The 16,199-nt window shown below is 41.3% G+C and overlaps 1 protein-coding gene across 2 annotated transcripts in view; it reads right to left on the minus strand.

Annotated features, from left to right (window-relative positions):
* Positions 1-16,199, minus strand: part of SERTM2 (serine rich and transmembrane domain containing 2) — a 74,507-nt gene that overhangs the window by 31,033 nt on the left and 27,275 nt on the right. The window contains exon 1 of one of the 2 annotated variants that reach the window (XM_068249599.1): positions 3,202-3,344. The exons of the other annotated variant lie outside the window; for it this stretch is intronic. The gene's annotated coding sequence lies outside the window, so the exon portion shown is untranslated. Of the gene's footprint in view, positions 1-3,201; positions 3,345-16,199 lie in introns of those variants that run through there. 2 annotated transcript variants of the gene reach the window in all.

Genomic DNA, 16,199 nt, shown 5'->3' on the forward strand with positions numbered 1-16,199 from the left:
TGCTGCAGGTAACGTGTTTGCAATCGCAAAACGCCCGTGATTGGCACCAATAGCGGCAGTGGGAACACTGCCATAGGGTAGAATAGCACTAGCGCTCTTAAAAAGCACTAGCACTTTGGCGATTGGCGGGAATCGCCCGCTAATCGCCCTAGTGTGAATGGGCCAGAAAACCTGATATAAATAACACAGATCAGGGATCTGTAAATAATGCTAACACACATGCTAAGGGGCAATAGGAAGTGTATACTAATTAAATGAGACTTTGTAGAGGTCTTCTTTCAAGAGCTTGGGGTCTGATATATAAAAAAAAAAAATCAAAGGCAAAATCAATTAGATGGCACCATCTGACAATGAGTGGCCTGCTAATTCCACACCTCTCTGAGCACAGTTTGCTTGTTTATTAAGATAAAATCTACAATGGAATCTGTTAAGCTACTTGATTATTTTTCTTCCCACGTTAAAACCATGATAAAAACAATGCATAAAATGTGTGTATGCATGACTAGCATGCTTAAATGATGACTGCATAATAATATATATCAGAGGTTGTGTTTGTCATTTAGATAAAGCTAAGCATACAGTATTTAGAAGCGGTGCATAATTGATATCTAACTGATATTGAGGAATTACTGTCTTGCCACAATGTCCTGCTGGATATTAGATGAGCTCTCAGTACAATGCTATGTCCCCTCACTCTCCTGTCACTGTAGGAACAAAAGTAGCAGTTGCCCAGAGTAGCCAAGCGTCAGTTGCCCACGTCGCCTTTGTGGCCTTTCCAAAAATCCGGCCCTGGCTGTGAGGTAAAGCCAGGATATGGACTGGCAGCTCTTGACAAGTATTACCCCTTCTTGTTTTTATAAATAAAATGCATGTTTTTTCCTTATTATAACAATATAAATATTATAAATACTGTATATACTCGCGTATAAGCCTAATTTTTCACCATAAAAATGTGCTGAAAAGTTACCCTATCGGCTTATATGTGAGTCAGTGGAGCAAAACAAATGGTGGAGCAGGTTTTATTACTGGCAGAGGAGCGTAAGGATTGTGCACTGGTGATCCTGCTCTTTCCAGCTTGCGCCCAGCTATGTCCGTGCCCTCCATCTCCTGAAACACTGGCGTGAAGATTGTGCTGCTCAAGAGTATCTGTGTCCCCTGGCTTGAGGAGTGGAGCGTGCAAGCAACGTGTCAGCGGTGGAATGATCGTAGATTCTTCCTGTGGTAATCGCTGTCTCATATCTGACGCCATCTAGTGACTTCTTGAGACCCAGCTGTATGATCCTGGGGCACATCTGGCTTTTGGGGAGGGGAGCTGACTTGTACTGGGGGAACATCTGGCTACTGTGGTGTGTGCTATATTGGGGAGGGGGCTTATACATGAGTCAATCACTTTTTCCTGGTTTCTGAAGGAAAAGTGGGTACCTTGGCTTATACACGGGTCTGCTTATATGCGAGTATATACGGTATGCAAAGCTCATAGCAGGTGGTATCAAGCAGCCATTAATTATGTGCAACATCCCAGCCAAAACCACATCCAAACTCTATAACTAAAAAAAATAGTACAGTGGATAATAATGCAATAAGGTTCTGAGTAAAGTAATTTATACAGTTATAACACTATAACACTAAAAGTTTTTTTTTTAAATGTTGTAACTATAAAGATCACTTGGTGTCTAGTGGAGTAGAGTCTACTGAATGAGGAAATTAATCCCTGGTACCTTAAGAGAAATTATGATTTGCTTACAAAAAAGTCAAGTTCCTGATGAGGAGAGCCATATTCACATTGACTTCCATCTTACTTGTGTTGTAGGACACATCCACTTCATCAGAAACCGTGTTACCTGCGCCCTCTTCATCAGAAGCTAGCACTTTACACAGCACTTTCTTGGATTATTATCTGCCACACTATTCCCTGTTATAATATCAAGTGGGTGGATTTTTTTTAAAGGTGATGCTATACATACATTTTGGTTGCATAATATCATCTGCTATGCTTTATATGTTTTGAATGATTTTTAATTTTACAACATGATTGTGATTGTACTGTAATAAAAGTGACTGCATTGTATACAGAGCAGCTCGTGGTAGCTGTTTTGTCTCTCTTTTGGATTATAGTTAATGTTATGAGATTTTCTTCAGTAAGTTAAAGCGAAAATGTAGATAGAAAATAAACACATTGTTTCACTTACCTGGGGCTTCCCCAAGCCCCCAGCAGCCGTCCTGTCCCACGCCGCTTCTCGACGAGCCTCTGTTCTCCCGCCGCCAGCTACTTTCGGTTTCGCCGCCGGGCCCTTGCGCCTGCATGGCTCTGGCCACGCGTATCCTTTCTTCACGTTCCCCGCTATTGCAGAGGGGAACGCGAAGAAAGGATACGCTTGGCAGGGCTGTGCTGGCCTCAACTTACAAGTCTAGGTACGGGATGGAGCAGCAGTGGGAGAACGGAGGCTCGGGCAGGACCGGCGTGGGACAGGACAGCTGCTGGGGGCTTGGGGAAGCCCAAGGTAAGTGAAACAATGTGTTTATTTTCTATCTACAGTTCCGTTTAAGGAGTGGTGAGGTAAACAATCTGCATGTTAGATTGAACTATCCAAATGAAAAAAAAAAACAAATTTGGTGCCTATTTACCCAGATACAATGAAAAGACAAGTTTTTGTGGGGCGAGTCTCTCAGTGTTGTAAATTGGGAAATTGCATATATTTATTTCACGGTTTATAGTTAATTTTCCACACTTTTAAGTTAAACCTTTGTTTGAAAAGTGCATCTTTTCCCATTACACAAGATTTTTTTTGGGTGGTGTGATACATACAACATGGAGTTCCTCACATTTATTTAATTAAATATTTCGAAAAGTCAACAGTGTTTGATCACTTACAATTTTGACAGACCCTGCTTTGCAGCGTATTTTATACATACTCCTTAATATGAACCCTTGCACATGCATAGAAAAATACAGTGGTCAGCCAAAACACCAACACCACCTGGCTAATAGGTCATCCATTATAGTAGTGTAAAACCTCTGAGCTGATTCCTGAAGACTTCAGAAGATGCCATGTGCTATCTGGGAAGACTTTTGCGCCAGATGTTTTAAAAGGTTCTCAGCACCTATTCACTAAAATACCTCAAATGAGCCTCCTCCTAAAGGAGGTTTGTTAATGGTGTGAGGTGTGGGGGGGGGGGGGGAGGCTACAAGCATTGTATTACCTTTGGAAGGCTGCTTCTTAGCCTCCCATCTGTATGCGATTCTTCAACATGTCTGTCCCTGCCACACATCAGTGTGCCTGTGGTGATATTGTGCGGCCCCTGCAGACACAAAGCATGCCAGGAGATGTAATCCATTAGTGTATCCATATCTGCAGCCTGGGAGATCTACCAGCATGCATTGCGGTGGCTAGCGCCATGTGGTATCACAGTTGCCTGGCAACTGCAACAGGGACAGACAAGATGAAGGACCACAGTTATCAAATGTTGGCAATAAGTGTTTTGCCAATATATATATATTATAATTTATTTATTTTCTTGCACAGAGAGAGGCAAACAAAATGCATTTCATTTCAATTTATATAGAATACCTAAAATTCACAAAACCTTTTTAAAAATTCAGAAATATAAATAGAAAGCTTCTATATTTGACCACAATAGCCTTATAACAGGGTAACGTTTTAAGATTTGTATAATGGACCCAATATAATTTTTGCAACTCCGATAGAGTGATTCGTTCACTGTTAGGTATTATGTACCATCTGTTAACATTTTTCAGTTGCATGTTTTTATTATTATTACACATAGGGTTTCAAGAAGCCAGATGTTATCACATAACTTTGTCTATTTCTTTTTTGCAAATTTGTATATTACAATTTTAGTTGGGGCTTTTTTGAATATCTTTGAAAAACTTTTGGAAAGGAGTTTCGTTGGTCTTGTCTTTTGTATATAAATTTAACACATCCTATTTTATTGTACAGTTTATCCTTATTACTCTTATTACCAGATGGCTAGCGTACTGCATATTTATGGGATGGGCCTCTTCTCATTAATTAATTCATATATTCTTGTTTCAAGTTCGATATTGTTATGTTTGAACCAATTTTCTTAACTGTTCATGTGTGAAGTAAGACCCCGGTCACACTTACGATCGCAGCATTAGTGAATTGATTTTTTTTATTTTGTGTTCTAAGTTTTATATGCATGCCCAATTTAGTTAGATTTGGTTTATTCACAGAATGAGAGTAATCAGCTATTATTTTTTTATCTCACTTATATGCCAGGGAAAAGCTACATTTCTATTAAAGGATAAAGTTTTGACCTGGACTAATAGAAAGCTAATATAAAGTCACTGACATTTAAGTTCTTTCCCACTTGAATAGCATACCAATGCTATTCAAAGAAAGAGACAGATTCCAGCACTCCAAGACCTTAAAAACATTATTAAAGCGAGGTGGAGATATTACAATGGAGAAAAAAAATGCTGCTGCTGTCGACATCTGTTTTACGTGTTCCCCCACCTCCTGAGGAAAGCAAGGCACACCCCTTCCTGTTCTAACCCACCTATATACCTGGAGGGACAAACTTCTTATCGGCAGGTAATGACATCACACATTCTTAACCCCCATGGTGGGCAACTAACCACAACCCCCCCCCCTTCCCCCGGGTGGGCACCTAACCTTACCCTCCCTGGTACCTAACCCCCCCTCCCCAGTGGACAATTAGCCTAAACCTTGAGTGTCAGGTATAGACCCCATCACTTAAAGGATTCCAACACATTCAGTACAGTACATCCACTGTGTCCTGTAAAAGGAATTTCACAGATATCAAACAAGGTCTCAATTAGGATTTGTCTTTTTTTAATCAGGTCCCCCCTTAAGTTCTCATATGTTGAGAAGTCACCAGGCAGTCTATTAGTTTCAGCCACATATATTGTTTGCAGACACGGTCCACATGTAATTTAAGCCAAATTAGGGCGTGTCTTTCCTGTTCTGAAATATTGGGCTGATGTATGGGATAAAGACATGTTCTTATGCTATTCAAAACCTCCTTTTGTAAAATATCTATGGCACTCCCAGAGGCCACCGGAGGGGTGAAGGTAGATCTGCACAAGCGAGTGTGTCCGCCACCTACCCAGGCCTCCCACTCTTCCACGTCCACCCCATTTTCATGGAGAAAATTCCACAGGATAGCAGTGTCTCTTCATTCTGTGGATCTAGCCCTGAGTATGGGTTGAAGAGAAACCGTAACTAAGGATTGAACTTCATTCCAATCAATAACTGTGGGAGCCTTGTTGCATTGTGGGAAATAACAGCTGTTTCCAACTGCAAAAAAAAATATATAAAATAATCTCACTCCACAGACATCCCCTGCCATGCCATGTGATAAATGTCAGAATGTAAATCAGGGAGAGGAAAGATTTTACAATGGGCAACCACTGACTAATTCATGTATAAATAGTTACTGTAAAAATTAAGCACTTTTTATCATTATATTATTTTCACTTGAGTTCCTCTTTAAAACCCAATACACCCTCTTTACTTGTATTAAAGTTCATCTTTGAGGACCATCAATTTACTTTCAAGGAGTCCATATTATTTTTGATCGTGAGCTAGCACTATCGCCATTTTACATTTAGCACAGACATCCCCAACTTTTTCAGTCAAGGGCCGGGTCAACGTACTTCAGATTGCCGGGGGTCGGAACATACATAAAATGTTGAAAAACATTACATTGAATCTAGGTATTGATTCCCCCAATCATGCCTGCAAGAGCACTCCCAACAGCAGCCATTCAGTCATGCGGCGCCAAAAAGCGTCTTTGTGCACTAGAAGAAGCCTACCCCAGTGACAACCTGCCATCCATTTGGACAGCAGTGTCACCTGATGCAGAATTGGATTGGAAGCCAGCAAATTACTGCTTGCTGGCTTCTACAGTATGTGGATGGCTGGTGCCAACCGGCATTTAAAAGGTACAGTGGGCCGTATCTATAAGTTATAGATTTTGTGTTTGTGGGGCCAGTGCAAAAGCCTTGTCAGGCCGCATTTGGCCACCGGGCCTTAGTTTTAGGACCACTGGTTTAGCATATTCTTTTTTTTTTAAGTTTCTTTTTATTTCAGTTTTATAAACATACATTCATATTTAACAGTCCCCTACATGTTATCTGCTATACAAAAAATAGATTCAGCATCTATAAGAGAATCTCTGCGCCCTATTGTTGGTATGTAACTCAGTTTATTTACATATTGCTAATTATTGCTCAAAATTATGTTTCCAATAATGCAGCATTCCCCTCCCCCCACCCCCTCCTCCAAGTGCTAGTCAAGAGACACTATACCCATCAGGCTCATATTTGCCTTATATAATACATTTGGTTATTGGGAGCTATGCATAATATTTTGCGTTTTTCCACATATAGAGGATACCTGTTAGACCATGTCAGCCCTTAGATTGCTATTTCACTGTGAAGACAGTGTGTCATGACTCTTAATCCAAGCACCCCAGACCTTCTGGAATTTAGCGGCACATCCCCTGGCTATGTATGCCGCTTTATATAAATGTGAAGATGAGTTGATTAGATTTTTCCAGGATGAAATTGTTGGGGAATCTTGTTGTTTCCATTGTAATAGAATACATTTCCTATAATACAATAATAATAGACCTATTAATGCTCTCTGTGCTCGAGTTGGAGCTAGGACTGTCACCTCACCAAGGAGACAATATAATGGTTGGTTTAGCATGTTCAATATGTTAATCCTGCAAAATGTTCACAAAATCAGGTTCAACGCTATTGCACATGCTATTAATGTACTAATTAAGCATTGACCATTTTAGATTTGGCCTGTTTTGATTGTTACAGCTCTTCTGTATGTCCAGGTCAATATTTGCTTGTAAAAACCCAGGCTACACATAAACAGTATAGTGTTTTAATAAAGTGGCTACACAACCCTCATAACAATAATATGAATGGATTGTTATGTAGGTTCATCACCATTAACATACCTGTGTCATATCTGTGTTATTGTGCAGTTTACATTGGACAGTCAGAAATGTTGCTGAACTTTAAGTTTCTACCATTGTTGTCTTTGACATCCTAGCAATCATAGCTGATTTCAGCATAGCCAACCATCTGAGGATAGATTATACTGCAGTTATTAGGCTTTTATTATTGCTTAAGCTTCTGGGAGATTACTATGACTCACTGATGTTGGATAGTGCTTTGTGTCTCTCTAATTGCCAACTTTATTAATTAAGGCTTTTTTTTTATCCCATGCCATGAATAGAAATGCATCCGCTTGGTGGATCACTCAAATCCGGTTTTATCAGCTGAACAACAGACTGTACACACGCCCGATTTGAAATCCAAACAACGGGTCGTTTGCGCAAATCCGACGTGTGTATGCACCTTTATGCTCATCTGCTTTGTCAGTCACTCTGTTGGCTGCCTATCACACAATGGATAGAGTTCAAGATCCTAAACCTGACCTGCAAAGCACTTTACAATCCAGCATCTTCTTACTTAACTACTGTTATCTACAGATACTATCCTACATCAAACCTCCATTTTTCTACCTTATTCTCCTGTCCTCCTCTCTTGTATTATTGGTCACAAGTATAATTGATCTAGTATAATTCGTCACAAAGTGGTTCAGTCCCCAAACACACACATTCAGCACCATTTCAGCACTGAACAGCAGGACGGAGTGGGGTTTCATTTACCTCCAGTACTGTACTTCCTCCTTCTAGCTTGAAAACACAACCAGTCCTGCTGTTCTGTGCTTAAAGTGTTTTAAAACACATACAAATAAGAAGTATGCTTCTTCCTGAGTAAAATGAGCCATAAATTACGTCTCTCCTATGTAACTGGCACTTACAGTAAGTAATAGAAATCTGCAATTACTGACAGGTTTTGGGCTAGTCCATTTCTCCATAGGGGATTCTCAGCATGTCCTTTATTCTTTATAAAGACACTCCCTGAAAAAGATTTATACAAAGATGCTGACCAGCCTCCCTGCTCACCGTACACTTTTTTGGCAGTTGGACGGAGCAACTGCCATTCACTAAGTGCATTTTGAAAATAAAGAAATCCCGGTGAACTCCCTATGAAGAGATGGGCTAGTCCAAAACCTGTCGGTTCTGTCAGATTTCTACTACCTACTGTGCGTGACAGCAACATAGGAGAAAAGTAATTTATGGCTCATTTTAATCTGGAAGAAATGTACTTCTTAATTGTATATGTTTACATAATTTTTAAATTTTAAGATTTTCATGACAGAGGTCCTTTATATGGTGCTCAGTGTACCTGCTCAGGTCCCGAACCATGTGGTGCTAAATTCGAACACCAACAATACTTTCTATTCACTTCTTCTCATAGTCACATAAAATACTTATTTTAAATGTCTTCCCTTCTCTAGAACTTCCTTCCACAATTTGTTCATCATTCTCCCACATTTATCATCTTTAGACACAACCTGAAAACTCACCACTACAGGCAAAGCATACAATATCACCTAGGCCACTCTCAGTGGTCATCACCCGCCATACTACCACCTAGTACATAGCTTCTCCTTGCCAATTGTTCTACCCCTCAACCCCTTAGACTGTAAGGTTAAATAGGCAGGGGTATCTTTTCCTTTATGTGTTATTACTGTTATGTAACAAGGGTACATATTTTTTACCTCCATGTCCAATGCATTAGCTGACCTGTTCAATTTTGTATTTTATCAGTATCCTATTGTTTTGTAATTGTCTTTAGTTTGTTTTATCTGCTGTACTGTGCCACAGAAGATGCTGGTGCTGTATAAATCTAAAATAATAATGATACTATAAAGCATGTTTATATTGCATATGTAATACATCAACCACATACTATATTGCAATTAGGGATGCTCATTCGGATTTCACGGAATTGAACTTTCCGCAAATTTCAAAAAGGAAATCAGGATTCCGCAAAATTCCGATTTACCGAAACGCTGTAATTTTTGCCCCATTACAGAACTTGGAATTGGACCAATCAGAGAACACAGAATTTTTCTGCTAAATTTTAATTCAAGACCAATCACAAGACTGATACTAAATTTTTCTGATTTCCGTTTTTCCAATTTCCATTTTTTCCCCCAATTTGTTTGCATTCTCTGATGCAAAACAATGACTAATAAAATACCACTCGAAAATCAGAAAATTGGAAATCGGAAAATTGGAAATCGGAAATAAGCATTTCCAACCATCCCTAATTGCAATAGTGCTATAGCAGCATATATCACTGTAGTTATACTCTGTATCTTTGAAACATGTGAACTAAACGATGCTTACAATGAACTATAAAAAGACAACTCAATCTTTTTCTTATGGAGCTATTTGCCCACTTTGCTGCTACGTGCTGCAGTTCCTTTGCCCTGTATAAAAATCTCAAGAGGAAGCAAGACAGTTGGCAGCCACAGGAAACACTGGAGCAGCAGACCTCATTTTGTCATGTGACCTTGATGAGAAGTCTCCGTCACACTCTAGTCCTAGATTATGTATCTGGGGACAGGGGCTCAGCTGACACATTTAAAGTCAAGATAGCAAAATGAATATAAAAAATAAGTGAACAAACACCACTTGGGATGAAACTTGGAAAGGGTAATTAACAACTGGCAGATACTTCTTAGCAGGGTTAGGTGAGCAATTTACTTATTGCAGATAAAAACACACTTGACAGTTTTCCTACGCGTTTTCTGCACAGAAAATCTGAGAACTCGTGTTAATCAATGGGCTAGTACACACTGAATGTGTTTTCCGCGTGCAGAAAAAAAAATGACATTCTGCATCATGAGTCTGTACATTTTGTCAGTTTTCTATATCAATTACATTAGCTGCTGTGAAAAAACGTGCACGTTTTCCTGCTCATGACTCAAACTTCATGACAACAATTCTAAATAACTCCTCACTCCTCTGTGTAGCTGACTCCTGTCACATGTTCGGAAGCCGCAAGATTATAGGCTGCACGGGGGCTACACAGAGGAGTGAGGAGGAGCTGTTAGCTGCCTAGACAAGGTAAAGAATGTATCTCCGCTGTGGCTGTTTTGCAAGAGCTGGGGTGGGTAAAGAGAGTAAGGGCAGCACACCATGTTTTTTTAAATTTGCCCACACAGGTTCGGTGGGGGTAGGGGGGGGCCGGCCTGTTAAACCTCACTGTGGGGCCCAGCCTATTTAAGTTATGCCCCTGCCTAGGAACGCAACATCATCAATTCAATGTATTAAAACATCCCTACATACTTTAAAGAGTCCCTGAAGAGAGAAAATTGCCCAATTTGGGTACTTACCTCGAAAGGGAAGCCTCTGGATCCTGACTATAGATAACTGCAATGACTCAATCTTGCTTTCACATCCTAATTAGCACCTGTACAAAGCGGGAGTGATGTCACAGCCAATACACATGAAGCACAACCAACCAAGTGCATCACCTTATAGGTACTGTGTATCAAAAGGCCTTCTTTATTCAATAAATAGGTTTGTACACCAAACAGACATAAAACCAATTCAAATCCCCCGTAAGCAGATGGAGCTCAGCCACACTGTGCAGGTGCAGATGGCTCCCACCTGCAAACTAATATGGAGCCAAACGGGCTCGGCTTTTTCTGCCAAGCTCGAGTGGCGGCGCCGTACTACCATGCAGTCCTGAGCCATTTTTCGCCTGCACAGTACGGGAGCATGGCAGTGAACTTTGGGGATTCAGAGGCTTCCCTCTCCTGAGGTAAGTATCTACATTTCTGGCCTAAAGACCTAAATCAATGGTACTCCCCAAGATTCTGTTTGTTCTACAAAGCCTGCCGATAAAGCTTCCATCAGACTGGTTCCAGTCTTGGGTAAAGATGTTTCAGGACTTTTGATGGAAGGGCAAAAAGGCTAGAGCCTTGTATAGTAGACTAACTGTCCCTAAAGAGGGGGGGGGGTTGATTACCTGACATCTACAGATATTATCAATGCATTTATTTAGTTAGAATTCTCAACTACAGGGCTCCGAGGTCAACCAGAGACTGGGTCAAAATGGAGCTTGTAAGCCTCGATACAACCTAAGTGCTATCTGGGCCCTGCGACTATGCAATCTATAGCAAATCAAAATGAACATCCACTTATTAAACCTACACTGCAAGTCTTATCCTCCCTATACAAAAAATGTGCCCCAAGTAATGGCCCTGCACCGCTAGTGTCAATCAAAAATATACAGAACTTTCCCCCAACAAAGGTTGGTTCATCCAAAAGTACTCATTTATCACAAAACTTAAGTTATGTTCCTGGCACAGTGTATGATGATGACATGTGATTTTAAAATAAAAGTGTGTTTTTGCTACACTACGCACCTTTTCACCTTGAACTGTAAATATAATTAAAAAAATGAATTGTAAATAGGAGAGGAAAAGGTTAATAGGGGAATAACTGGTCATTAACGTATTTTTCAGAATGTAAGACACACTTTTTCTCCCCCAAAACTGTCTTATAGTAAATATACGACGTACACGTACACGTGCTCATCTTCTCGTGTTCTATACAGCTGTCACTATAGAGCTCTGGGTCCTCAGTTCCTTGTGGCTTCCGTACTTCCTGATGAGTGGTTCCCTGGCACTTGCGCTGCAGTTATGCATAACCCAGCACACATATGCCACTGGGGTCACACAGTAACATGGAACCACTCATCAGGAAGTATGGAAGCCACGAGGAACAGAGGACCCAGTGCTATATAGCGGTGGCAGCAGGCAGCTGCAGTGTATATCAGCATCTGCAGAAGAGGAGAAGAGGATCCATGTACAGCGACTGGAGAGAGGAGAGGAAAGCACCAGCAAGATCAGGTGAGAAGTGGTAGTTCAGTGTAGTGTGGTGAAGCTTTAGCTGGTTGGACTGCAGGGATCAGTGTAGTGTAGTGTAGTGCCGTATAGTGTAATGTAACTGGTGGGGGCAGCAGGGATTAGTGTAAGTAATCTTAGATAGCTTAGATAGAGTAGGTGAGGTCACACCTGCCTCTGCATTTCTTCCTGCTGCTACTCTCTCTGGAGGGGGGAGGGGAGATTAGCGTCTAATCCTAATAGGGCTTCCCTGGTTAGTGCATTTAGAGATGGGGTTGTGGTAATAAGCACAGGTGCGTGTTAAAGTTAGTTCTGTGCTCATCAGTGTAGTGTGCATATAGCTGCATCCTCATGGCAAAACTGGTGGAGGTAGCTAAACTGTAGTGCAGGCACAAGGGGTCTAAATGTAGCTGTAACTCCTCTCTTTGGCATATTATCCCCACAGTGTGGCTGACATTGAGTGGCTTTGGCTATTGGCTGCTTTTCCACAGCAGAGAATTGAAAGAGTCAATTGGTTATCATGGGTGATTTCAACAACCCCGCAGTGTAAAACAGCATCCTACTTTTTAATTAGAAAAGTACCAATATCCATATAAGCTAGCCTAACTGATCTTCTGAAAATCTTCATTGCACTGTCTTTCTTCTTTTTAGCTGTGGGCATTGAATTGTGCAAGATATAATGATGGTATACTGTATATTTTCAAGATAAATGCACTTCTGCTCTTAAAACTAAAATTACATCTTATATTTCTCTTTGTTCTTCTGAGCAGTAATGGCTGTCTGTGTCCTTATCACCAAATTACTCTTCTTATTGCTTTGCTATCTGAGTTCTGCACTCAGCACCCTATCATTTGCTAGGTTAAGTTCTGAAGCATTATTCCCTTAGATCAGAGTTGGTTTACCTATTCGGGATAAAATTCTACATCTTTAACCCCATGTTTCCCATTTCATGGCATCTGACTACAGGACATCAATTGAAGCAAAGATCCTACTAGATTTTCTCAAGTGATATAGAATAGATGATACTCTGTCAATGCCAATATGTACAGAACAAGCTGTTACTTTATGCTCATGTAGTAAATAAGCTACAATACGAGCCTTGAAGAAAGTGCCTCTAAAATGCTTCCCACGTCTATGCAGCGCCGGATCATCCCTAAGGAAGCTTAGACAGTTGCCTGGTGTCTGGAGAGACATTAGGGACCTAGTTGATGCTAGTCTCCCTTTAAACCCTACCAAAAAATCAAGGGTGGGCCCAACGTTGTTACTTTCCTGGGGCCCCATTTTACCTTAACCTGTATCTGCTGCTATATGAGTGCTATGTATTGTGTGGGGGGAGAGACCTAGAGGGGGGCTTTGCCTCACAGCAAATAGACTATTCATTCTAATGTAATCCTACTTAGAATTAGCCTGTGTTCCACTTATTTTCTCACAGTAAAGGTTAAAAATCCAGGGCTCTGCATGGCAGTTTTTCTGAAAATAGTAGCATAACTCTGACTGATAACTAATTGATGGTTATAAAACCCTGTGTGACTGAGAAAAACACATCTGAGTGCAGAGGACAGATAACAAGTTCAATAGTTCAAGATTTACCTGTATGATGAGAGCTAAATAACATAAAAAATTATCCGCATACACGTGACACAGTCAGATTATCAGTATTTCATATCTTGTATCACGGTTTCAGGAATAAAAATGAATGGAATGTTATTGTAAAGTGTATTGGAGGGCTTCCACGTGCTTTGATGTTGACAATATTGAACGTAAAGAATGTCCCAGAATAATGATGAGTAATTTGCAGCGCAGCACATGATGTATGAATATCACATCTCTGTGCATCATCTTTAGGATTACTGAAGATGTTTTTTAATTCTGTGCACATCATGACTAACAGTATCAAAAATGTATGGGTGCCTTTTCCTGGATTTTGGAAACCCTAAACTGATGAAATTGTTATAGAAATTGATACTAAACTACTGAAATAGATACTCCAGTTTACCATGGTTTGTTAAAACTGCAATAGTGTATATTTACATCAGAACAAGATAAGAATGTGGCACAATGTTATGCTTGGTACACACCATGCAATTTCCTGTCAGATACATATTCTCTGACAGGTCTGATCAGGTTTCCAATCTTTTTCCAAACGATTTTCCGATCACTTCTGTACAAAATCGATCGGAAACCTGATTGGACCTGTCAGAAATTATCAATTCAACCCCTCGATCTGAAGTGAAATTGCATGGTGTGTATCAGGGTTTAAGGTGACCTTACATCAGACAATGGCCATCAGATAGATCCCTCTGTAATCAACTCTGATCCGAGATGGATCTATTACCTGCCCACACAGTGTAGAAAGATTTCCAATAGATTTCAGCATAAAATCTATTGCATAGGTGCCCAATAGGTCAATCACGATCTACCGGCAGATCGCGACCGTATGGCCATGTCCCATTACATTTTGTGGCCGGCAGCTGTATAATGTGGCTGCTTTGCCCCGTCTCATCAAATTCTGCTGCCGGCTGCTGGCCAATAGGAAGCAGGGGAGAAGAAAGGCAGCTGAGAGGCCAGGGGTGGTTATGCCATGACGCGGCGTCATGGCTGGGGGTGGCGCCGGGCACAACACATACACGCACACACCACTCACTCACGCTGCCCGCCGGAGCTCTCCTGCCCTGCAACTAAAAAAGAGGAGACCAGAAACCGCTGCTGGAGCTTGGAGGGAGGTAAGTGATTATTAAGCAGACCTATCCCTATCTCTAGCTACCTATACTGAAGGGACCTATCTATACCCAGCTACCTATACTGAAGGGACCTATACCCAGCTACATATACTGAAGGGACCTATATCCAGCTACATATACTGAAGGGACCTATACCAAGCTACCTATACTGAAGGCACATATACCTTGCTACCTATACTGAAGGTACATATACCTTGCTACCTATACTGAAGGAACCTATACCTAGCGAAAGCACCTATACCTATCTACCTATAGTGAAGAGACCTATACCTAGATAAGGCACCTATACCTATCTACCTATAGTGAAGAGACCTATACCTAGATAAGGCACCTATACCTAGCTACCTATACTGGAGGCGCCTATACTTAGCTACCTGTAGTGGAGGCACTTGTACCTGGGAGCTGTTCATGGGGGGGGGGGGGGGGATTCTTCAACACCTGAAATGTTGGTAGATCTCCTGGACTCTGCAAATTGTAAAGTAGCTCGCAAGCCGAAAAAGTGTGGGCACCCCTGATCTATTGGAAATTGTTGTAGCACACCGCCTCTGTCTGTCGGGCCACCCCCCTCCATGTAATGTGACACATTTCCCCTGGGCCCATGTCATACTGCCACGAATCCACGTCTTCTCCTGTGTCCGACACTTTTTTGAGCTGCCGCCATGAGCGCCTGTACCACATGACACTGCTGCATGTAGTAAAAATCAGTAACCCTTTGCACACTCGCATGCAAATGTTCATACAAATGCATTCACAGATTCACTCATCATGTGCATTGTGGGCATGGATACATTACGTTAGCTCCCTTGTGCGATTGGTAAGATGCACTATCTGTCCCAGGAGAGGACATCAGGATGTGTGCTCCTAATCCCTAGATAGGTTTGATGCAATGAATGGTTGCATGTCTGCACTATGCATGTTACAGGGCCAGAGTGTGGACACCTACGTTTACCTGGGTACCTCTGCGCAGTGTAGGTGACTAAGCAAGATAATGCATTCCTTTGTGAACTAAGACCCCGGCTTTTAACTTAGCTGTAGGGATAACAGTAGTGCCTGGATAAGTGAATCTGTGAATGCATTTGTTTGAACATTTGCATGCGAGTGTGCAAAGGGTTACTGATTTTTTGCTATTTTTCTGGCCACACCCCCTTTAGCACTTCCCTTTCCTTAAATTATCTATTTAAATGTCCTAACTAGAGGCAATGTACCTGGATTTATGTGTTTTTTTGTTTGTGTGTTTGCATGTAGTGACGTCAGTACAGTGGGTGGTGTCACTACAGAAGTTTGCGGTGACAATTCAAAAATACCCCGGACACAGGAGAGGGGAGGAGTCACAATGGAGTGACAGCTGAGGCTGCAACACTCACCTCGGACCAGAAGGTACACATACACTTGGGAGGACACTGGCCAGCAACCCATCTGGTCCAAAATCAGGAAAACTAATGTTGCTGTCACCAAGCACCTATTCAAGCCCTTTTGTCTAAAAATTTTTCCAGCTTGCTGATTGATCATTTTAGCCGTAAATTGATCGCAGCAGTCGATTGGGTTGTCATGTTGTGGCATTGATCTCTGCCAGATTCAAACATTACGATCGAATTGGCTGGCTATTGATGCTGAAAATAGAGTTACGTATGGGCCCCCTTACAGTGTATACAATTAG

The sequence above is a fragment of the Hyperolius riggenbachi genome, chromosome 8, assembly GCF_040937935.1.
Source record: "Hyperolius riggenbachi isolate aHypRig1 chromosome 8, aHypRig1.pri, whole genome shotgun sequence".
NCBI classification, from domain to species: Eukaryota; Metazoa; Chordata; class Amphibia; order Anura; family Hyperoliidae; genus Hyperolius; species Hyperolius riggenbachi.